The following is a 24493-nucleotide window of genomic DNA, read 5'->3' as shown; positions in this document are numbered from 1 at the left end:
ATCGTGGGTGAAGAGGGAGCAGAGGAGGGGGCTCAGCACACATCCTTGTGGGGCCCCCGTGTTCAGGGTCGGGGGGGGGAGGTGTGGTTACCTAATTTGACAGACTGGGGTCTGTTTGTTAGGAAGTCCAGGGTCCAGTTGCAGAGGGAAGTGTTCAGGCCAAGTGTTTGGAGTTTGGTGGCCAGCTTGTTGGGGACTATAGTGTTGAATGCTGAGCTGTAGTCTATAAACAGCATTCTGATGTAGGTCTCCTTACCATCTAGGTGATTCAGTGCCGAGTGTAGAGCAGTTGTGATTGCATCCTCCGTTGATCTGTTTGCACGATAGGCAAACTGGTGTTGGTCAAGGGAGGCAGGAACACTGGCTTTGATGTGGGCTAAGACCAGTCTCTCGAAACACTTCATTATGATGGGTGTGAGTGCGACAGGTCGATAGTCGTTCAGGCACGTCACAGCCGTTTGTTTTGGCACAGGAATAATGGTAGCGGTCTTGAAGCATGTAGGGACTACTGCCTGGGCCAATGACAGATTGAAGATGGCGGTGAAGACATCAGCCAGCTGATCAGCACATTCCTTGAGTACCCGTCGAGGGATGCTATCCAGTCCAGCAGCCTTTCGTGTGTTCACTCCGCGTAGAACACCCTTTACGTCGGAGGTCGACAGAGTGAGCACCTCGTCTTCCGGGGGTGGCAAGGCTTTGGTAGCCGGCTCCATGTTGTCCCTGTCGAAGTGAGCGTAGAAGTTGTTAAGCTCCTCCGGAAGGGAGGCATCGCTAACTGGGGGACTGGTGTTTTTTGCCCTTGTAGTCAGTGATGGACTGGATGCCTTGCCACATGCGCCGGGGGTCCGAGTTGTTGCGGAAGTGACCCTCTATCCGCAGTGTCTGTTTCTTTTTGGCAGTCCTGATACCCTTTTTTAGGTTGGACCTAGCTGCACTGTAAGCCGCTGCGTCGCCAGATTTAAATGCTGCGTCGCGTGCTTTCAACAGTGAGCGGACCTCTCTTCTACATCAGGGTTTCTGCGTTGCGGTATGGTCCGTCATGACGTGGGTCATGACGACCTCGACGCAGCTGTTGATGTAGAAGAGCACTGTGGATGCGTATTCCTCGATGTCATTATGGGCAAACATGCCCCAGTCAGTGCGTTCGAAGCAGTCCTGAAGCTCCGATACTGCCCCCTCTGGCCATACTTTCACTGCTCTTACTGATGTTCTCCCTCTTTTGATGAGCGGTTTGTATGCCGGGGCTAGAAACAGAGAGAGGTGGTCAGACTTCCCAAGGTGGGGGCAGGGAATGGCCTTATAAGCGTCTACAATGCTCGTGTAGACTTGATCCAGTGTGTTCTCCCCTCTTGTGGGGCAGGAGACATTCTGGTGGAATTTCGGTCGTACAGTTTTTAGGTTTATGTGATTGAAGTCCCCCGCGATGATAAAAGCTCCGTCTGGGTGCGCAGTTTGTTGTTCACTGATGGCCCTGTAGAGGTCCTTCAGTGCTAGTTTGGCATTAGCGTGTGGTGGGATGTAGACCGCAGTGATGATAACAGCCGTGAATTCCCGAGGCAGGTAGAAGGGTCTGCACCTTACCATGAGGAATTCCAAATCAGCCGAGCAGGATCTATCAATTATATCAGTGTTAGTGCACTAGGCATTGTTAGTGTAAATGCACAAACCGCCTCCCTTGCTCTTACCGGAGTCTGCAGTTCTGTCGGCGCGGAAGACCGTGCGTCCTTCTAGTTGGATCGTGGTGTCAGGGATGCCGTTGTTCAGCCAGGTCTCTGTGAAGATCATGGCGCAGCATTCCTTTGCCCTTTTCTGTGTGGAGAGATCCAGTTTGATCTCATCCATTTTGTTCTCCAGTGACCTTACGTTGGCCAGGAAAATACTAGGGAGGGAGGGTTTGTGTGGGGCCCTCTTCAGCCTGTTTTGGATACCTGCCCTCTTACCCCGCTTCTGCTTGCGTTCCCTGCGCGGTCTGCGCTGACTTCCGGCTGGGGAAGGACGCCACGCTGGTCCCGGGGGTCGGGCGATGTCGGGAGGCAGTTCGATGTCGCCGAGTGTGAGCCGCACGCAGTCGGCCCCAATGTCTAGGAGTGTCTGCCGGCTGTACGGTAGGTCAGCCTTTAATTCCCGAATCAGCAGAGTCCAGAAGAGACTCAGAAGGAGGGTGAAAACGCTCAGTCTCGGGAGAGACAAAGCCGCTGCGTCCGTGCGCCCCCCCAGTCTCTCTCTCCCCAGTCTCTCTCTCTCCCTCAGTCTCTCTCTTTCCCCCAGCCTCTCTCTCTCCCCCAGTCTCTCTCTCTCCCCCAGTCTCTCTCTCTCTTTCCCCCAGTGTCTCTCTCCCCCTCAGTCTCTCTCTCTCACTCTCCCAGTCTCTCTCTCTCAGTCTCTCTCTAGCTCCCCCGTCTCTCTCTCTCTTTCCGCCATCTCTCTCTCCCTGTCTCTCTCTCTCTCCCCCACGTCTCTCTCTTTCCCCGTCTCTCTCTCTCTCTTTCCCCATCTCTCTCTCTCTCTCCCCATCTCTCTCTCTCTTTCCCCATCTCTCTCTCTCTCTTCCCCATCTCTCTCTCTCTCCCCATCTCTCTCTCTCTCTCTCCCCGTCTCTCTCTCTCTCCCCATTCTCTCTCTCTCCCCGTCTCTCTCTCTCTCCCCATCTCTCTCTCCCCGTCTCTCTCTCTCTCTCTCTCTCTATCCCCGTCTCTCTCTCTCTCTCCCCAGTCTCTCTCTCTTTCCCCCAGTCTCTCTCTCTCCGTCTCTCTCTCTCTCTCTCCCCGTCTCGCTCTCTCTCTCCCCGTCTCTCTCTCTCTCTCCCCAGTCTCTCTCTCTTTCCCCCAGTCTCTCTCTCTCTCTCTCCCCGTCTCTCTCTCTCTCTCCCCAGTCTCTCTCTCTCCGTCTCTCTCTCTCTCTCTCCCCGTCTCTCTCTCTCTCCCCGTCTCTCTCTCTCTCTCTCTCCCCAGTCTCTCTCTCTCTCCCCATCTCTCTCTCTCTCTCCCCATCTCTCTCTCCCCAGTCTCTCTCTTTCCCCCAGTCTCTCTCTCTCTCTCCCCGTCTCTCTCTCTCTCTCCCCCTCTTTCTCTCTCCCCGTCTCTCTCTCTTTCCCCCAGTCTCTCTCTTTCTCTCTCTCCCCATCTCTCTCACTCTCTCTCTCCCCCTCTCTCTCTCTCTCCCGTCTCTCTCACTCTCTCTGTCCCCCCTCTCTCTCTCCCCCTCTCTCTCTCTCTCCCGTCTCTCTCACTCTCTCTCTCTCCCCCTCTCTCTCTCTCCACCGTCTCTCTCGCGTGCTCTCTCCCCCTCTCTCTCTCTCTCCTGTCTCTCTCACTCTCTCCCTCCCCCTCTCTCTCTCTCTCCCGTCTCTCTCGCGCTCTCTCTCCCCCAGTCTCTCGCTCTCTCCAGTTTGAATCCTCGATCTTTCCCCCCTCAGGCCACCGACGGACCCCCTGACCTCCGCCAGGAGTGGATGAATGCGTGGTCCAGCTGGGTACTGCACATGCGCGGCTCCAGTATCCCGCGAGCCAGTGCTGAAAGGCAAAGAATCAGAGCACGGATGATTCTCCTGCTTTCCCGCTCAAAGGGCAAAGTTCAAGGGAGAAAACCAACCCCCTCCCGGCGTTACACAGCAACCCATTGACACACTGCTGCAATGGCGATCGACTCTGAGGTCACAAGACTCGCATTCGGCTCTGTCTGGATTCCCGGGGCCATTGTGTATTGGTCCCCTCCCCCCGGCCCAGCTACTGTCCAGCTCTCTGCGCGGCATTTAATTTGAAGTGCGCGTGAGCTCAGGAACATGCACCTTTGAGGGAACAGTGCTCCAGAGACTTGAGCACAAAAATCTAGGCTGACACTCCAGTGCAGTACTGAGGGAGTGCTGCACTGTTGGAGGTGCCGTCTTTCAGATGAAACGTTAAACCGAGGCCCCGTCTGCTCTCTCAGGTGGAAGTAAAAGAGCCCATTGCAGTGTTTGAGGAAGAGCAGGGGTGTTCTCCTGGCCAATATTTTTCCCTCAACCAACATCACTAAAACAGATTACCTGGTCATTTATCTTGCAGCTGTTTGTGGGAGCTCGCTGTGCGCAATTTTGGCTGTCGCGTTTCCTGCATCATAACAGTGACTGCAGTCAAAATAGTATTTCATTGGCTGTGAATGGCTTTGGGATGTCCTGAGGTCGTGAAATGTGCTATAGAAATGCAAGTCTTCCATCTTGCCCCCCTGAGCCATGTGTTGTGTGTGTAAGACCTATGTCAGTCTCCCGAGGTGTAAGATTTGCAAATTTCTACATTTCCCCAAAGGTTATTAATAAGAAAAGGGACCCTGCATGAACATTTTAATGAAAAAGGGTACCCAAGATGGCATCCGCGCCTCGTGGCAGAAAGCCTGTGAGATTTTTTTTTAAAAACTTGGACTCTGTGGCACAGGCAGCTTGTGGAGAAATTGAAACCAAAGCTGCAGTTTCTGTGAAGAGAGACTTTGCTTTTTGAAAACCAGACAGGACTTTGAATTATGTATTAGGCCAAATCGGAGACAGATCAAAACCCAGTTAGGCCTATAGTTAAGGCCATCAAGCAGTTTGCATAAATAATCGGGAACAGCTTAAGGAAGCCATCAAGGCTGGACAGGCCCATTAAGATGTATTAATAACAAAACAAGTCAATTACCAGGCCAGTAGATGCGATTACCAGCCATCTGAACTCAGTTAGTGAAGAAGACGATAATAACTCTAATGGCAGAGCAGGGCAGCGAAAAACGTATCGATAAGTAAACCAAGTGCCTAGTTATAAGCTGACGCTTGGGGAAGAAAGTCCGTGTGGATGGGGAAGACAAACACCTTGTTAAACACTGCGAGAACACAGGTGTCTATGCTGCAACAAATATGCAGGTGTTTGATGCATGGCTAGTAAAATCTAAACGGTAACGACTGATGACTGTTCGATAAAAATAATGTTACCGCCGACGACCGCCCGAGGGAGAAGAAGAGGAGAACCCATCGAGACGAGACGACAACGGTAGCGGAGGGGAGAAGGTGTGTCGCAGTTCCAGACCCAGCACCGCGCCCTTGAAGACCACGTGGCGACGGGGTACCTAGAAGGGCCAGAGACCAGACTTCAAAACTCGCACTCGTTAACAGTTGGCTTTTATTTCGGATTGGTGAGCATGAATTCTGGCCCCTCATAGCTTAATCTAGTTAGGTCTAAGCGGTGGGATAAGGATAAGGGGATTGTTAAGATAGTTTGTTTTCCCTCAATGTGCTGTGTGTTCCCCATTCCCTGTATAAGTATAGTTATTTTGTATTTTGCCTGTAAAGTTTATACTGGTAACTTTTCATAAGATTGTGTCAATTTCTTTTTCAATAAAAATCTTGGTTTTGCTTACATCCAACCCACCTGTCTACTCAAGTCTTTTCTGCATCGCCGCCCTGTACCTAAGTCCGGTGTCTAGAACCCAGGGGCGTGGGAGCGATTCGAACTGCTCACAAACAGTCAGAGGCATAACTGACTGGGCGCACGCGCCACCCCACACCAGCCCCCCTACAGAAATGGCGGCCGCAGCAGGACACCGGCAACAAGGTTGTGATGCAGTGGACAGTGGTTCAGATGAGCGAACCATAATGGAGGAAAGGATTTTGATTATGTGTTTAGCAAGGTGAATATCACTAAGAAGTGGATCACCACTCTGTTAAAGGCTGGGTGTCCGGTAGATGCAGCAGCTAAGTGGACAGAGGGAAGGAACACAAGAAGTCCTTAGAGAAGGCAGCTTGGCTGATGTGTTCTAAAAAGCAGGTCCAGCTTTTGGACAGGCTCGTTGCAGCACAGGCAGTCGAGTTAAGGGAGTCAGCCCTGGAGATCCAGGACAAGGCTCTTGCCGGGGAGAAGTTATTAGTAGCTTTGCAGGCTTTGAATCAGGAGAGAGTGCATTTAGTGGGAGAACACAAGGCCCAGTTGGAATACCTACGGTGCCAAGTCACCAAGGCCAAGGGGAATGAGTTAAGGTTGCGGGAGAAGAATGCCCGCTTGGCAAGGCAGATTAGGGAACAGGAAGAGAAAGTACAGGAGGTAAAGGCACCGTATAAGCTAGCGAGTGAACAGGGGTTTGAGGAGGCCGACCACGGCCCCTGTAAAGAGAGAATAGAAAATCTGAGCCGGCCCTCTGGAAGGCAAAAGGCATGGTATGCCTCATAAGCCCAAAGGCAGGCCAGGCAGATTTTATGGGGAATGAGGGGAGGACAGTTCCAACGTCACCGGTAGTGTATAGGGACGACCCGGTTGAGAGAAAGGAGACCTCAAGACCACCACCCGTAGCGCCAAGTTTCATCGATGTTTGGCAGCAAGGGGGGGTGGAACCCAGGGTGGAGCCAGAGGTGGAGGCGGAGGTAGAGCAACCCCCGCCAGGGAGGGCGGAGCCGGGACCGATGTGCCCAGCACGGCATCGGAGGTTCGGCCCACCCGCCAATGGCGACATTGAGGGACCCCTCCAAAACCAGTTCTTATTATCCTTTAACACCCAGCAGCTTAGGGCCATGGTCAACCATCTCCCGAGGCTCTCCGGAAAGGGAGCCCCTCGATCCACTTCAGGGAAATAGAGCAGACCGCCAGTGTCAACGACTGCGATGACGCTGAGAAGGCCAAAATGCTGCTATTCTCCCTGGAGAGTAGTCTCCTCCAATCCCTGTCTGACGAGTGCAAAAGAGGGCAGTGCGGGTATGAGGAGCTTAGAGATGCAGTTCTGGAGGCCATGGGGATGGATGAGGGAAGTCCTTTCTCCCATGTGGAGAAGACGATCCAGCTCCCAGGGGAAACCCCGCAGGCTTTTGCGGACCGGCTGTGGCCGGTGTACCGGAGGGCCTGTCCGGGGACGCCGGGCCGGGCGTTCCTGAACGGGGATTCCCTGACACATTGGCTCCATTGCCTGGTGGCGAACAGCTTGCCACAGGTCCGGGCCAAGGCAGAAGTCCGGTTCGATCCCAAAAATCCCCAGACCACCGAACTTACGGTAATTAGGCAGCTCACTCTGGCTTACAAAAACGGTGGGGGAGCCGATGCACACCCACCCAAGGGAAAGGTGCATGTGGTAAAACCCGAACCGGGTAGGAAAGAGTGGCACCAGGAAGGGAGTAACCCCCCCAACACCAAGGCCAATTGTTACGGGTGTGGGAAGGATGGTCACTGGCGGAAGGAGTGCAAAACCCCTTGGAAAGATAACAAGGGAAAGCATCCCACAGCCCCAGACAAAAAGGCGGGGGCAGGGACCCCTTCCGCAAAGGTCGAGTCACTTTTGGACACCATGAGGTCCTTACTGACTGGCCAGGGGAGAGTAGCAGCCACCACCGGTGCTCTCACCCCATCCGCCCCATCCAACCCACAGCCATGACTAGAGCCAGTGCAGCCTGGGTATCTGTGTTCTCTCCGGTATGATGAGTGGAAAAGACCCCTTTTGGAGGTGGAGGTGGAGAAGGTGACAGTGACCTATCTGTTAGACACGGGGGCATCATGCACCGTGGTCTACTCAGCTAACCCCGCCACCTCACCTCTCTCCAGCGGGGTCCCATAAAGTCTATCGGGGTTCACGGGTAGGGAACAGGCTGGCTCCTTTTCCATCCCGCTCACCATTTGGTTGGGACTGCTCCACTCCAAGTGGACCTGTGTCCTGGTGAAATGGGACGTGGAGGGTGGAAGAGGGGTCCTGGGAGCCAACTTTATCGTAGGCCACGGGATCCTAGTGGATTTGAGGAATCACTGCCTTTGGGGGGCAGGTAAAGTAAAGAACAGAGAGATTGCAGTAATCCCGGGAAAGGAAGGGAAGGGGACCCTCTGCACCATGAAGCCCAAAGAGGATTATAACCTCGGGCTCATGGTCAGCAACACCCCACCAGAGTTCCAGGCATTTGTGCAGGCCCACCTGGCCACATTTGCCACTCACAAGCACGACTGCGGGAGGGTCACAGGGTTTGAGGTCAGCGTAGACGGGGACCCCATGGCCCGACCACAGAAACAGTATAACTTCCCCAGGGAAGCAGAACCGGACATGGAAGCAGCCATGCCCTCGTTAGTCCAGCAAGGAGTTCTGAGACCGATAGCTACTCACGTGAATTCTCCATTATGGCCGGTCAGAAAGCCGGACAATTCCTGGAGGGCCACGGTGGACTATCGAGTGCTCAATAGTAACATCCCAGCCTGCACACCCACAGTGGCAGCAGTTGCCGAACTCATCGGGAGTATTCCAGCATCTGCGATCACTTTCACGGTGCTGGATATTTCAAATGGGTTTTGGTCCATCCCTGTAAGGAGGGAGGATCAGTACAAGTTTGTCTGGCAACAGTACACGTGGAACTGTTTGCCTCAGGGCTTCCACAACAGCCCCAGCATTTTCCATCATTGCATGGCCAACAGTTTGAAGGATTTTAGCCAGCCCAGACAGTTGGTTCAATATGTGGATGACCTGCTCCTGTTCACTGGCATGGCCCGCTATTGGCTGAACTGCTGGAGCTGTTAGGGCAGAAGGGTTTCAAAGTAAATCCCAAGAAAGCGCAGATCGGCCAGCAGGAGGTGAAATTCCTCGGTCTGACCGTGCGCGCTGGAGAAAGGGCCATAGATAAGGCTAGGAGGGAGGTGGTACAAGAACTATCGGCCCCTAACACAGTAACCGGTGTGAGGTCGTTTCTAGCACTAACCGGGTACTGTAGAGATTTCATTGAGGACTATGCAGCCACCGCAGCCCCTCTGCTCCGACTCCTACACAGGGGAGTGGAGTGGCTTTGGGATGAGGGTTGCCAGGCAGCATTTGTCAGGCTCAAGAAAGACTTGCAGACCGCATCAGCTCTAGGGGCCATAGATGGGGGGAAAGAGTTTTTCCTGGATGTAGCAGCCAGCGGGGACAGCCTGAGTGCTGTGCTGCTCCAAGAGCGGCATGGCCGGCTGCAGCCGATTGTCTACTCCTCCAGGATACTCACTGATGTGGAAAGGAGCTATTCCAACTGTGAGTAGCACCTTTTGGCCACACATTGGGCTGTGAAAAGATCTTTGATCTTCACAGGCACCTCTCCCATCACCCTCCTCACCCATCACACACCCACCCAGATGCTCCTGGATGGGAGGATCAAGGATGGAACAGTGAGCAGTGCCCACATTGCCCACTGGACCTTGCTCCTCTCACAGATGGATCTGAAGGTGAAGGGTCTCTGTGAGCCAAAGCTCGCAGCCAACGTGGTATATCCTGGAACAGCCCACCGATGTTCCATTGAAGGGGTTTGGGAAGTAAACATAGGTTTATGGGCCGGGATACATCCCACAGGCCACGAGATCTATGTAGACGGTTCCAGCACGGTATCTGCTGGCGAGCATCTCACGGGGTGTGGAGTTTACGACCCAGCGGCAAACATTGCCCTGGCGATTAAGCTCCCCAGCACCATGAGCGCCCAGCAGGCTGAACTGTCCGCGGTGGTGTACGTTGTTACACACCCCGAAATCTTCCTCACCCCCTACACGATTTGCTCGGACAGCATGTTCACGTACAATTCGTGTACAGAGTACCTGGCCATCTGGTCCCACCGCGGATACACCTCCGCTGACGGGAGACCCCTCACAGTAAAGCCCCTGCTGGAAAAGATCCTGGCAGCAGTGGGGGAGGAAGGAGAGGTTTTCATCCACAAGGTGAAGGCCCATTCCTCCACAGAACCCCGCGGCCAAGGCAACCAACAGGCTGACTTGCTCGCCAAGGAGGGTGCCCGCACAGGCACTTTCTGGGACCCATTTGGGTCCAGAGCCATGGCGGCGGCCAGAGGTAGGGACGGGACCCAAGGGAGTGTAGGGGGTAGCGTTAGCCCCAGACCTTAAGATGGTCCAAGCCCAAGACCCCGTCCTAAAAGCAGTCCTCAGTGCAGTTGCTGAGGGAAAGGGAATAGAAGGTCCGTATGGCACAGCGACTCTCTCCGTTAAAGAGGGCATGCTGTTCCGGGGGGAACAGTGGGTTGTGCCGCAGCAGCACTGGAGGGATTTCCTTCAACTGGCCCATGAGGGTCCAGGAGCGGGACACCCCGGGCCTGAGACCACCTGGCAGCGGGTGGAACAGGTGGGATGGTGGCCGGGACTCAGGGACGATGTCCGCGAGTTCTGTGCAGGCTGTCTTGTGTGCGCTGCAAACAACCCTGACCCCCACAAAAGGAAGGTACCTATGGGACACATCAGGAGGGTAGAGGGACCATGGCAGTTGATACAAGTCGACTACATCGGGCCCCTGCCCACCGCCCAGGGAGGCTATAAGTACTGCCTAGTCCTGGTGGACGTGTTTACCAAATGGGTAGGGGCCTTTCCCTGCAGAGCAGCCACAGCTCTGGGTACTGCCAGGATCCTTGTCCAGGAAGTGTTCTCGTGGTGGGGACTACCACAGTTTGTGGAGTCCGACCAAGGGAGTCACTTCACCGGACAGGTGATGCAGAACACCCTTATGCTGTTAGGCATTAAGGGGAAATGGCACATGGCCCACAACCCCCAGTCATCAGGGATTGTGGAACGTATGAATCGGACCCTCAAAGAAAGGTTAAGAAAGGAGACGGTGGACTCGCCCCGTAAATGGGCCGAGGTCCTACCGTTGGTTTTGATGGGGATCCGGGCCAGCCAGTCTAAAAGCATGGGGTATTCCCCGTACGAGCTAATGGCTGGCAGGGTTATGCGAACCCCCACCCATGTACTAGCCCCGGTGCTCACGAAGGGTCAGCTCAGAGAGGTCAACTGGGACAGCATCTGAAGCAGGTCCATGAGCAGGCAGCTGGGAACATGGGAAGGCAGCATCGGAATAACCGATTGCTGCTCGAACCCAGAAAGCACCACAAGTGGGAGGTAGGAGATCAGGCCATGGTGAGAAACTATGCCCGAGTGGGGAGTTTGGAGCCATTGTACATGAGGCCCTACAGTATTGTAGATAAAGCCAGCCCCATGGTATACGCTGTGAAGATGCCCCGGCATACGAAATGGTTCCATATCAACCAGTGTAAGCTTAAACAGCCCGTTGGGAGAAGGGCTGAGGATAAAGATCCACAGACTGCACAGGCAGGCGCTGTGGCTTGCTTAAAGGCAGGGCTCATCCCGCCCATCGATTGGGACACTTCCCCACTCTTCTGGGATCCAGATGAGGGGGAGGGACCTGAGGGAAAAAACCCCGCCCCTAACCCAGGTATAGAGAGGGAGGGACCTGAGGTTGAAAACCCCGCCCCAGGCCCAGCCTTGGGACCTGGGGGCAGAGACTCTCAGCTCGCAGCAGCACGCTGCGAAAAGTTACTTGCCCCCAGCCCAGGTTCGGGAGGGGTCAAGTCTGAGGGAGCAGTGGTTCGGGTTAATGTCCCAGCGGCCAAGAAAGCCCCACCCGTCAACTGCTAGGAAGGGGAACGAGGCCCAAGCCCATAGCCATCCAGGACACCCAGGCCGCAGAAAGGGGCGAGACGAAGTTGAGCAGGTAGCCCAGGACTTGTATAGTAGTCCGACGAGACAAGACGAGTGGAGACGAAGAAGACGATAATAACTCAATAAGGGCAGAGCAGGGCAGTGAAAAACGTATTGATAAGTAAACCAAGCGCTTAGTTATAAGCTGACGCTTGGGGAAGAAAGTCCTTGTGGACGGTGTAATGATCAGTAACATGTCATCCTAGGATGGTACACTAGGTGGAGCTGTATGTATATAAGAGTGGGCTACCCACGATGCACTAGGCTACCCACAAGGCAGTAGTCATAATGGATGCTGTACAAGTCCACATGGCTGAATAAAGTGACTAGCTCAAGCTAGCTGTTCATAATAAGAATGTATATTTATTTATGAACATAACATGGTACCAGGATTGGTAATATCTGCTGAATATTGTGAAACGCGACATGGAGAATTTGAAGCCACCGGAGGGTTTGAAACTCATGGGGAATGTCGACTGCAATTGGCAGACTTTCAAACAACAATTCTGTGGTAAACCACTCTTTGTATTCCACTGTGTACATGTCTGTACATGCCTCGGCTGACTCATCCCACGAGTCCAGGTATAAAGGTGACTGCTCCACAGTCCCTCTGCATTCTGGACCGGTCAACCACTCAAGGCACACCTTCATTCTCTTGTTAATAAAAGCCTGTTAGTTACTCGCTTAACCTCAGTCTTTTGAGTAATTGATAGCGCATCAAATTCGAACTCTACATTGCTGCCATCGGGTTCGGTATGATGCCAGATGCAAGGAAAATAGTGTTACTGCTCACGGTTGCAGGCCCGCAGGTGATAGAGGTATTTAATACATTTGTATTTGATCAAGAGGAGAAAAAAAAAATGGACGATGTGCTAAAGAAGTTTGATACACATTGTTCTCCAAAAAAGAATGACACCTATGAGAGATACGTGTTCCATTCATGGACACAGCAGCAAAATGAGACTTTTGATAGCTTTGTGACCGATCTGAAACTGAAAGCACAGACATGTAATTTCTCTGAACTGAAATCATCCATGATTCGTGCCCAGATTGTGTTTGGTATTCATGATAAAAAAGTCAGGGAATGTTTGTTGAGAGAAACTGAACTAACATTGGAGGATGCTGTGAAAATATGCCATGCCAGTGAGCTAGCTCAACAGCACGCAAAGACATTCAGTGAAATTAATAATAATGCGACTGTAGTAAGTGATAGTGCTGCTGTCGGTGCTGTGTCCTATGAGGGGAAGAAACATGGGCAGAACAGAAATGAAAAGCAATCGAAGGAAGGAATTTTTAATTGTAAATGCTGTGGTTATAAACACCAGTCAAGACAATGCCCAGTGTTTGGGGAAATGTGCACAAAATGTAATGGAAAGAATCACTTTGCCAAACAATGCTTTTCAAAAGTAAAAACAAAGAAAGGGCAACAAGCCAATGTGATTGAGGACACTGATTTAAGTGAGACATTTTTTGTAAGAATGGTGTCACGTGACAATATAGAAAAGGATACAGAAAATGTGCGGCCCTCAGGAATGGACAATGCTGAACATAAAGTTAATGCAGTAAAAGAGGACAAATGGATGATGTCACTGCAGGTAAATGGAGCATTAGTCACATTGAAACTAGACACTGGGGCAAAAGCAAACTTAATCAGTATGAGTGACATTAAAAATATGAAAGAAAAGCCCAAAATACAGAAAAAGTCAGTACTACTGAAAAACTATAATGGACAGAAAATAGATAGCTTAGGTGTATGCAGATTTAAAGTGACAGTCAAAGACAAAGTGCATCATCTCATGTTTTCTGTTGTGGCTGAAGGACTTGATTCACTATTAGGTGACAAAGCTTGTGAAGACTTAGAACTGGTCAAGAGAGTCTCCGTATAAACTGTGCCATAAGCAGACCAGATGACTTGGTGGATTCTGTCGTGAGTAATTTCCAGGATGTGTTCAAAGGATTTGGAGTTCTACCATTCACTTACAAGATCCAGCTAAAGGAGGATGCTCAGCCAGTGGTACATGCTCCACGGAGAATTCCAGCACCCCTGTGTGACCGGCTCAAGAAAGAACTGGACAGAATGACCACACTAGGAGTCATCAGGAAAGTCAAAGAGCCAACAGACTGGGTTAACTCCATGGTATGTGTAAAGAAAAAGAACAATGATCTAAGAGTACGCATGGATCCAAAGGACTTAAATGCAAACATAAAACGTGAACGCTACCAGATTCCCAAGCGAGAAGAAATCACCAGTGAAATGTCAGGTGCCAGATACTTCACAAAGCTCGATGCCTCACAAGGATTTTGGCAACTAAAACTGGATGAAGAGAGCACCAAATACTGTACCTTCAACACACCATTTGGCAGGTATTGTTTCCTCAGAATGCCTTTCGGGATAATATCTGCATCTGAAATCTTTCATAGTGCGATGGAACACATAATTGAAGGTCTGGAAGGAGTTTGGGTCTATGTTGATGACATCATCATCTGGGGCTCCACACTGAAAGAACACAATGAGAGACTGACTAAAGTGCTACAGAACATACGCCGGAATGGACTGAAGCTCAACAAAGCCAAGTGTCAGTTTGGCGTCCAGGAAGTCACTTCCCTAGGAGATAATCTATCTGGCAAAGGAATAGAGCCAGATATGGAAAAAGTAAATGCCATACTCAACATGCCCCGACCCACTGACAAAAAAGGAGTGCTATGCATCATGGGGATGGTAAACTTCATTGGAAAGTTCATTCCTAACTTGTCAGCCAAGACAGCCTGTCTGCGAGACCTGCTACATAAAACAAATGATTTCGCTTGGACAGAAAAACATGAACAAGAGTGGATGAACCTCAAAACAGTGCTGACAACCACACCTGTACTCACCTTCTTTGACCCAACAAAGAGAATCAAAGTGTCAACGGATGCATCAAATGATGGCCTAGGCGCGGTCTTGCTACAAGCAGAGGGTGAAGATTGGAAGCCTGTTGCCTATGCCTCCAGGTCTATAACTGATTCTGAGTGTCGATATGCCCAGATTGAAAACGAATGTCTAGGCTTGGTAGTTGGACTAGAAAAGTTCCATGGCTACATATATGGACTTCCCACCTTCACAGTTGAGACAGACCACTGCCCACTGGTTGCTATCATAAAAAAAATCTGAATGAGATGCCTCCAAGGATTCAACGACTCATGATGAAGCTGCAAAGATATGACTTTGAACTGATCTACACACCAGCCAAATACATAGTGTTAGCAGATGCACTATCCCGAGCACCCACAATGAGTCATGTGAGCTCTACTGAGGAAGACGTGGCTGTTCATGTGAGTATGGTCACTGCTGCATTGCCCGTGTCAGACACAAAATCAAAGCAAATAGCAGAAGAAACAGTAAAAGATACAGTGTTACAAACAGTAATAGAGAACATTCATCATGGTTGGCCAAAAGGTTCTTGTCCAAAGTACTATCACATCAGGTCAGAGTTGAGTGTCGCAAGTGGACTATTACTAAAACAGAACAGAATAGTCATTCCACAGGCTTTACGTCGAGACATGCTCAAAAGGATTCATGAGGGACACCTCGGAATTGAAAAATGCAAAAGGAGAGCAAGAGACACTGTTTATTGGCCTGGCATAAATAAGGACATTGAGAACATGATAGGCGAATGTGAGACATGTCAGAAACACCAAAACAAACAAGCAAAGGAACCAATGATAGTAGTTGACTTACCAACAGCACCATGGCAAAAGGTTGGTATGGACCTTTTTCATTTGAATGGTAAAGACTATCTAATAGTGATTGACTACTATTCTAACTATCTTGAGATGGCACTGCTCTCAAGCATATCAGCAAGCAGTGTCATGATGCATGTTAAGTCCATCTTCGCCAGACATGGAATTCCCAGGATTGCCGTTAGCGACAATGGTCCGTGCTTCAACTGTAAGGAGTGGCAACAGTTTGCAGCACAGTATGACTTTCAGCACATCACATCCAGTCCTTTGTATGCTCAGTCAAATGGTAAGGCAGAGAAAGGTGTTCAAGTTCTCAAACAGCTACTGAAGAAAGCAACAGAAAGCAAGTCTGATCCTTATCTCGCCCTGCTGAGCTACCGAGCCTCACCTTTAGACTCTGGTTCTTCACCTGCTGAACTCCTAATGGGTCACAAGTTGCGTACCACGCTACCCTGCTGTGCAAAAGAAAAGCAGAGTAAGGAACTGAGACAGAGACTTCAACTGTTAAAGCTGAAACAGAAATCATACTATGACAAGTCATCCAAAACTCTGAAACCATTGACAAGGGATGAGGTTGCCAGGATTGAGGATCCAGATGCATGGAACAGGAAAGCTACAGCTCTTGAGGAAGTAGGACCAAGGTCATACATTGTTAGAACTGAGGAAGGACAGATTCTCAGGAGGAACCGCCGTTCCCTCCTGAAAACACAAGAAACCATCCAAGAGCAAATCGATGACAATGCCGCAACTGAATCTTGTCACTCACCACCAGAACAATCTAACACAAACACACATACAGGCACTCATGAAAACACATCAGACTTACCCGTGCTGAGAAGATCCACACGTGAAGTAAAAAAGCCTGATAGACTTAATCTTTGAGTACAAAGAAAACTATATTGAAAATGTATTGACTGTTGTGAAGATGTTTATGTTGTTATGATTGATTGATATTGATTTTGTTTAACCTCAAAGAAAGGGGGATGTAATGATCAGTAACATGTCATCCTAGGATGGTACACTAGATGGAGCTGTATGTATATAAGAGTGGGCTACTCACAATGCACTAGGCTACACACAAGGCAGTAGTCAAGATGGATGCAGTACAAGTCCACATGACTGAATAAAGTGACTAGCTCAAGCTAGCTGTTCATAATAAGAATGTCTATTTATTTATGAACATAACAGACGGTGAAGACAAACACATTGTTAAACACAACGAGAAAAAACTGTGTCTATGCCGCAACGAATATACAGGCGTTTGATGCATGGCTAGTAAAATCTAAACGGTAACGACTGATGACTGTTCGATAAAAATAATGTTACCGCCGACGACCGCCCAAGGGAGAAGAAGAGGAGAACCCATCGAGACGAGATGATGACGGTAGCGGAGGGGAGAAGGTGTGTCGCAGTTGCAGACCCAGCACCGCACCCTTGAAGACCACGTGGCGACAGGGTACCTAGAAGGACCAGAGACCAGACTTCAAAACTCGCACTCGTTAACATTTGGCTTTTATTTCGGATTGGTGAGCATGAGTTCTGGCCCCTCATAGCTTAATCTAGTTAGGTCTAAGCGGTGGGATAAGGATAAGGGGATTGTTAAGATAGTTTGTTTTCCCTCGATGTGCCGTGTGTTCCCCATTCCCTGTATAAGTATATAGTTATTTTGTATTTTGCCTGTAAAATTTATACTAGTAACTTTTCATAAGATTGTGTCAATTTCTTTTTCAATAAAAATCTTGGTTTTGCTTACATCCAACCCACCTGTCTACTTGAGTCTTTTCTGCATCGCCGCCCTGTACCTAAGTCCGGTGTCTAGAACCCTGGGGCGTGGGAGCAATTCGAGCCGCTCACAAACAGTCAGAGGCATAACTGACTGGGCGCACGCGCCACCCCACACCACCCCCCCTACAGAGGCACACTCTGTGGGGTTTGTGACAGACCAGCTGGTGAACAGGGATGGGTGCAGCAACATTATAACATGGACCAGGAAAGATTCATAAGGAGCCGTCTGCTCATCATGAACAGAAAGTACTTCATCACCATTTTGAATACTGTGACAAATCAAAGTTGAATTAGAAACTTGACCCATTTAGTGAGATAAAATCAATGAGTTAATAGGTTTGCTAGACTACCCTGCACCAAGGTTGGGAGATAATGAGGTGCTTTTCACACAGAATTCATCCCTTGCATTTGAACAAGATCTTCAATATGACAGTCTGTTGGATAAAAAGTGACTTTAATTAATTCTCTGTATAAATATTATATTAACAAAGCAGAGTTTCCATTAGTAGCAGCAAGGATCTTGTTCAGATCGTGATTGCTAACTGGCAGCCAATCAAGCACCAGAGAGGAATCTTTTCAAACAAGGTACGTGTGTAAGTAAAGCTGCTTCACGGGACGCTGACACTCCAAATTGTCAGAGCCCCTACACCGTAGCCCTTGACTAACTCCAAAGTGCCCTTTTATTCGAGCCCTGATTGTGGGCATACCTCAGTTAAGTGTGTAAAACACTCTTGGTCTTAGCCCTTCACTTGCCTTCCGCTCTCTCACCTATTTTATCAGCTTTGTCCTTCGGCACTGCATCAGCTAAGTCCTGCTCGCCATAGTGCAGGCTTAGGTGCCTGTTTAATGCCCGAAAAATGAGCACAGTATTGTAGGATTCGCAAAATTGGATTTTGTATTAATAAGGATCAAATGGCAGAAGAGGCCGTGATTTTAAAGACTGTTTTAAAAGAAGCCCAGAAAAAGAGGCATACAAAATGGCCGCCATACCATGTGACCAGCTTATTGGGACACTTTAAAATGGTTCCTGCGCAACCTCAGACAGCTTTGTGGATTCAACCTACAGCAAGTTCTGGAAGCCGTTTCTGAGAGAACGAAACCAGACCCGCACGTATGCATATGGATTAGATGCAGATCCAGTCAAGATCGGCCTGGAGACAGAGGCCATCTAAATGTTGACCCAGACAAAAGGGGACAATTTCATATTCATGAGAACAGTACCCAGGACTAGATAACGAGATCAGCAAGACATTAAAAACAATGAAGGTAATTCCAGACCAGAGATGGGCCTTTACCGGCCGTTTAAGACATTTCAAAATATAATAACTACCCCGCTGTGCTCCCAGCCCACCAAAAGTAAAACAAAGACTAACCTGATTTTGGGCGGGAGATGGAAGTTTCTGGAAGAAAGGTATATCTGGAAGACTTTTCGGCAGTTGGGGCAGGCTTGGAGACAGTGGCAGCTTGAGAGAACGAGAGTTTGAATCACAGCTCAGAAGAAGAAGCAGGCACTCACAGGAGGAAGAAGAAAGCCAACATCGAGAAGGCCGTCTCGAAGCCGGCGTCCCGCCCCGGGGAAACACATCGGGGGATCATCGACCATCCCCGGGCCGTTGCTGGAACGAGAGGCCATCGACCCAACTTGGGAGAAGAAACAAAAACAAAAAAAAACCCCAAGAGAAGAAACCTTCCAGCCACCCCGGTTGGAAGAAGAAGAGATAAAAACAAACTGAAGAAGTGATGGGAGCCAGCCCAAGGCTCCTCTAACCAGGGTCAAGCTGATGATCCTCGACCCCGCTGACATCCAACCCCGCCGGTGTCCAGCCGCCCCCGACCCCCACCTCAGGAGAGAGGTGTGGCGCAGCTCGCAGGGGCTCCACGATCCACGTGGAGACGAAACGCCTGAAAGGACCAAACACAGACTCGATTTCAAAACCTTGCACTTCTTAGTGGGATTGGTGAGCATGTTTCTGGCCCTTCACAATCAGATCTAAATAGGTTTAATAAGGGGGTGGATTTAAGGGTACAATTAACATGAGTTGTTGTCCCTCGATGTTCGGTGTGTTTCCTTATTTCATGATGATCTTTGTAGAGTATAAGATGCCTGTATTTGTCTTAGTTAGTACTGTGGCGTTATGATTTGTTTGTGTGTTTTTCCCTCCCACGTACTCTCTTATCTGCTTGCATTTGATTTGATATTTTTCCTTATGCAGTAAAATTTCATTTTGTTTCATCAAACTTGGTCTACAAGAGTTTTCTCTACATTGTAGTTCCTGCCCCTAATTCCAGAGTATAGAATCTAAGGGGTGAGTGGGTTGAACCACTCAAGGTTTTACTGTGCAAGAGAGAGAAGCCTCTAGAGAGAGAAACCTCAGGGAAATCTCTCAAGGAAAACCCCTTACAGAAAATGGCGACCGCGGCAGGAATCTGGCAGCAGGATTGCAATGTAGTAGATCCAAGTTTGAATGGTCAAAATGCAATGGATGAGAGGATAGCGGATTATGTCTTTGGCAAGGTAAATCTCACTAAGCAGTGGATTTCCGATCTCTTGCTGGATGGGCGTCCGGTGGACGCGGCCATCAGGTGGACAGAGAGCAAAGAGCATAAGAAGTCAGTGGAAAAGGCAGTGTGGCTGATGTGTTACAAGAAGCAGGTCCAGATTTTGGACCAGGTCGTTGCAGCACAGGCAGCCAAGATCACAACCCAGGCAGCAGAGATAGAGGAAAAGGCCATGGGAGGGGAAAAACTCATCACAGCGCTTCACGCGCTGAATCAGAAACTCCAAGTGGTAGCTAGTCAACATCAGGCTAGGATAGGGTACCTGGAGTGCCAGGTTACTGAGGCAAAGATTAATGAAACGAGGATACGGGAGAAAAACGCTCGCCTCGCACAACAGCTAAGAGCGCAGGAGGAGAGAGTAGTGGAGGTTAAGGTGGCTTACAAGCTAGCCCTTGAGCACGGGTTTGAGAGCACAGACCACGGCCCCTGCCAAAAGACCATAGAGGACCTAAGAACGGCCCTGGTAAAGGCAAAAGGCATGGTGTGTCTTGCCAGCCCGAAATCTAGTCACATGGACTTTTTAAAGGAATCAAAACAGCTGATTCCAGCTGATGTAATTGTGGTACCAGCCACCAAGCCCTCAGCACTGCCGAGCTATAGTGAGACTTGGCCGGAAAAGGAGGGGGTAGTGAAAGAGGAGGTAGCTGAGGTGGACTGTGAGGAAGAACCATTGGTCGCAAAGCCGGGACCGGTACCAATGTGTCCCGCTCGGCACCAGAGGTTCGGTCGCAACGCTGCCGATGGCAGTATCGGACCCCACCAGAACCAGCTCGTGGTGCCCTACGCTGGCCCGCAATTAAGGTCCATGGTGAGTCACCTCACACGACTCAGAGTAAAGGGAGATCCCTTGCTTCATTTCAGGGAGATAGAGGAAACAGCAGCCATTAATGACTGTGATGATCAGGAACAGGTGAAACTGTTGCTTTTCTCCCTGGATTGCACAATCCTTCAGTGCCTCTCAGAGGATGGTAAGAGGGGACGGAAAGGGTATGCGGATCTCAGGGAGGAAGTTTTAGAAGTAATGGGAGTGGACGACGGTAGTCCGTTCGACCGTGTAGAAGGGACCGTGCAGCTATCTGGAGAACCCCCACGGGTTTTCACAGAAAGGCTGTGGCCAATGTATCGACGCAGCTGTCCGGGTATGCCTGAACGGGCTATAATGAGCAATGAACAACGGATTCATTGGCTCCGTTGCTTGGTTACCAACAGCTTGCCAGAGATACGGGCCCTAGCCAGATCTTGGTTTGATCCCCAAGGTCCCGGTGTCACGGAGGAGACGGTGCTCCGTCAGCTCATTGTAGCGTACAAGAATTGTAGGGGTCAGGAAACACCTCCCCAGAAAGGAAAGGTGCATGAGGCAAAACCCGCAGCCCCAAGCAAGAAGGAGTGGCGTCAGGAGAGGAATCGCCCTGTCCAAGCCAAGCTCAATTGCTACGGGTGTGGGAAGGATGGACATTGGCGCAAGGACTGTAGAAATCCGTGGAAGGATAATAAAGGGAGATTTCCCGCAGCCCAAGCCCAAGCCCAGACCACCGCCCCAGCACCAGCCCAAACCCAAGCCGTAGCTCCTGCGCCAGCACAAGGAGCTGGTGCAGTTATGAATCCCGCTGCGATTGAATCAATTTTAGAGACAATGCGGTCTCTGATGATTTCGCAGGGGAAAGTAGCCGTCACCATCGGTCTTGTCGCTCCCGAAACCCCAACCGCTGTGCCCAAATGACTAGAGCCGGTGCAGCCCGTTTACTTGTGTGCGCTGCGATATGATATAAGGAGGCGACCCCTCGTGGAGATGGAGGTGCAGGAGGTAAAAGGGACCTATTTGTTGGATACGGGTCATCGTGCACCGTGATCCACACAGATAACCCCGCCACCTCGCCTCTATCTGTATTGATTTCTTTGTGGGTTCAATGACGAGACATTTATGAAAGAGAATGTCTTTTAATCTAAAGTTTGTTCAACTCTGGTTAACAGCCTTACAGGAGACACCATGCTAGAAATCCACTTAAAACGAAACTAAAACTAAACTGCTTGTCTCTGCCACATGCCCTCTGCTGGTCAGGCATAAGTAATCAATCAGGCAACTATGCTGGTAAGGCATGATAATCAAACAGGCAAATACCCTCACTATTTGCTGATATCATTACATCTCCCTTTCTTAAAACAAAAGTATTTTACTTTTAACTAACAACATGTTTTCTTTGTATTAATCTGCATTTTAACTGCAACACTTAATGAACTTACATTATCATTATTATGATCAAGGTTTTTTAACTTTGCTTTGTGTGTTCACATGAAATATGTAAATACACTAGAACTTGAAGAAAGAATAAGATAACATTACTTCCTTCTATAACAATAGCCCTTAAATTTGCTCAATGAGCCTCTCAGGAGGCTTCACGTGTCTTGAGGATTTTCTGATTGATTGTCCTTGAATCTGAGTTGTTGCCTCCGATGATGTTTTCTCAGCTGTGTGATCAGGTTGTTCAACAGTATCAGTCTTTTGACCTGCTGTGGCTGGTCCCATGAGAAGATCTCGATGATTTCTTCTCAGAACAGCACCCTCATCTGTCTGAATGGTGTATGATCTTGGTTGGACTTCACTCAGGACAGTTCCCTTCTGAGTCCATATGTTTGTTTTGTCTTTGAACCTTACTTGGTCACCAGTGTGGAGTTCAGGTAGGTTTTGTGTTCCTCTGTCATAGTAGTACTTTTGCTTTTCTTTCTGTTGTTCTTTGAACTTCCTCACTTTCTCCCCCTCTTTTGTTTTCAGGAGGTTCTCTGGGATGGGTAGGTTTGACCTCAGCTGAAGTCCCATAAGGAGTTGGGCTGGTGACATACCACACTCGAGCGGCGTGGTGCGGTATACAAGCATGCTCTGGTAGAAGTCAGTTCCACTGTCTTTTGCCTTGTACATCAGTCTTTTCACTGTCTGGACCGATTTTTCCACTAGTCCATTCGACTGTGGAAAGTGAGGACTTGACGTTGTGTGGACAAAGTCCCACTCTTTGGCAAAGTGTCGGAAACTTGCATTGTAAAACTGGGGTCCGTTGTCTGTGACGACCTCGCTTGCCACGCCATGTCTGGCGAATATGGCTTTCATACATGTTATCACAGCATCTGCAGTGGTGGTGTACAGTCTACACACCTCTGGAGACAGGGAGTAATAGTCTGTGACTACAAGATAGTCCTTCCCTTGACATACGAATAGGTCAGCGCCTACCTTCTGGTAAGGTCTGTCTGGCGCTGGGTGTGGCTTTAGTGGTTCTACCGGATTGCTTGCTCGATATTTCAGGCATATTGTGCAGTTTGACACCTCATTTGTCACATCTTGGTTGATTCGTGGCCAGTACATCACCTCTCGTGCTCTTTTCTTACACTTTTCAATTCCCAGATGTCCTCCATGGATCCTTTTTAGCATCTCTTTTCTCAGACTCTTTGGGATAACTATTTTAGTTCCTTTGTAGATGATGTCTTCGACCACTGATATTTCCGCCCTGCAGTTCCAGTACTCTGCCATGTCAGGTGAGCAGTCTTGCTTCATGTTGGGCCATCCATCCAAGATGCTTTTCCTCAGTCGTCTCATTGTTTCATCTTTGTTTGTCTCAGTCTTTATGAGCTCCATTTTTGCATCTGCTATGGGCAGTGCACTTGTGATCATGTCCACGTAGGCGTTCACTTTTTCATCCATTTTGGTGTTTGCGGGCTCACTTGGGTCAACAGCTCTGGACTACGTGTCTGCTGGTGTGTACGCAACATTCAGTGTATAGCGTTGCAGCCTGATCATCATTCTTTGTATTCTAAGTGGACAGCTATTTAGTGGCTTTTGGAACAATGCAATCAAGGGCTTATGGTCAGTCTCTACACTGATTGCTTGAACTGCCACAAACTGGTGAAATCTTTCACAGGCGTATGTGATGCTGAGCAGCTCCTTTTCTATTTGAGCATATCGCGTCTCCGCGTCTGTCATTGAGCGCGATGCATATGCAATAGGTTGCCAGTAGTCATATTGTTGCAGAAGAACGGTACCGAGCCCACTCTGTGATGCATCTGATGATATCTTGATGGGTCTCGCTGGGTCATAAAACCTCAGAACTGGTTCCTCTGTGAGCAGTTTCTTTAGATCGCTCCATGACTTCTCATGCTCATGATTCCATTCCCATTCTATGTTCTTTTCAGTTAGTCTTCTCAGTGGCGCCATCTTTTCTGAGAGGTTGGATATGAATTTACCCATGTAGTTTATCATTCCATTAAACCTCTGCATGTCCTTTTTGCATTGTGGCTTTGGCATATTCTCAATGGCGGACACCTTTCTGGGATCTGGTCTGATGCCCTCACTGCTAAGGATATCTCCCACAAATGTCAGTTCTGTCACCCCGAGCTGGCATTTCTCTCTATTCAGCTTCAGGTTTGTTTTCCTAGTTGCTTCCAGCACTTTTCTCAGTCTCTCGTCATGCTCAGTTCTCGTGGTTCCCCATACTATTATGTCATCCATTGATGTATCAACTCCCTCCAGGTGCTCATAGATCATAGGGATAGTTTTGTGATACACTTCAGGAGCTGAGGCGATGCCAAATGGTAACCTTAGGAATCTTTATCTGCCAAATAGAATGTTGAACGTGCACAGTCTTGAACTTGCTTCATCCAATTTCATCTGTCAAAATCCTGATGATGCATCTAACTTGCTGAAATACTTTGCATTTGCAAACTGTGCCATGATTTCCTCACGTGTAGGAAGCTTGAAGTGCCGTCTCTTTATTGCTCTGTTTAGATCTCTTGGATCCAGGCAAATTCTAAGCTTTCCATTCTTTTTGTCCACAACGACGAGGGAACTCACCCACTGAGTTGGCTCATCTATCTTCCGAATCACATTCAGGCTTTCCATCCTGTCCAACTCTGCCTTCAGTTGCTTTTGAAGCGCAAACGGAACTTTCCTGCATGGAAGTATGACCGTTGGCATACTTTTATCTACTCTGATCGTGTGTTCTCCTGGAAGGCAGCCTAGACCC

Source organism: Somniosus microcephalus, chromosome 11 (genome assembly GCF_052327205.1).
Source record: "Somniosus microcephalus isolate GS21.2 chromosome 11, FLI_Smic_1.0, whole genome shotgun sequence".
Taxonomy (NCBI): domain Eukaryota; kingdom Metazoa; phylum Chordata; class Chondrichthyes; order Squaliformes; family Somniosidae; genus Somniosus; species Somniosus microcephalus.
This window is presented reverse-complemented; position numbering follows the sequence as displayed.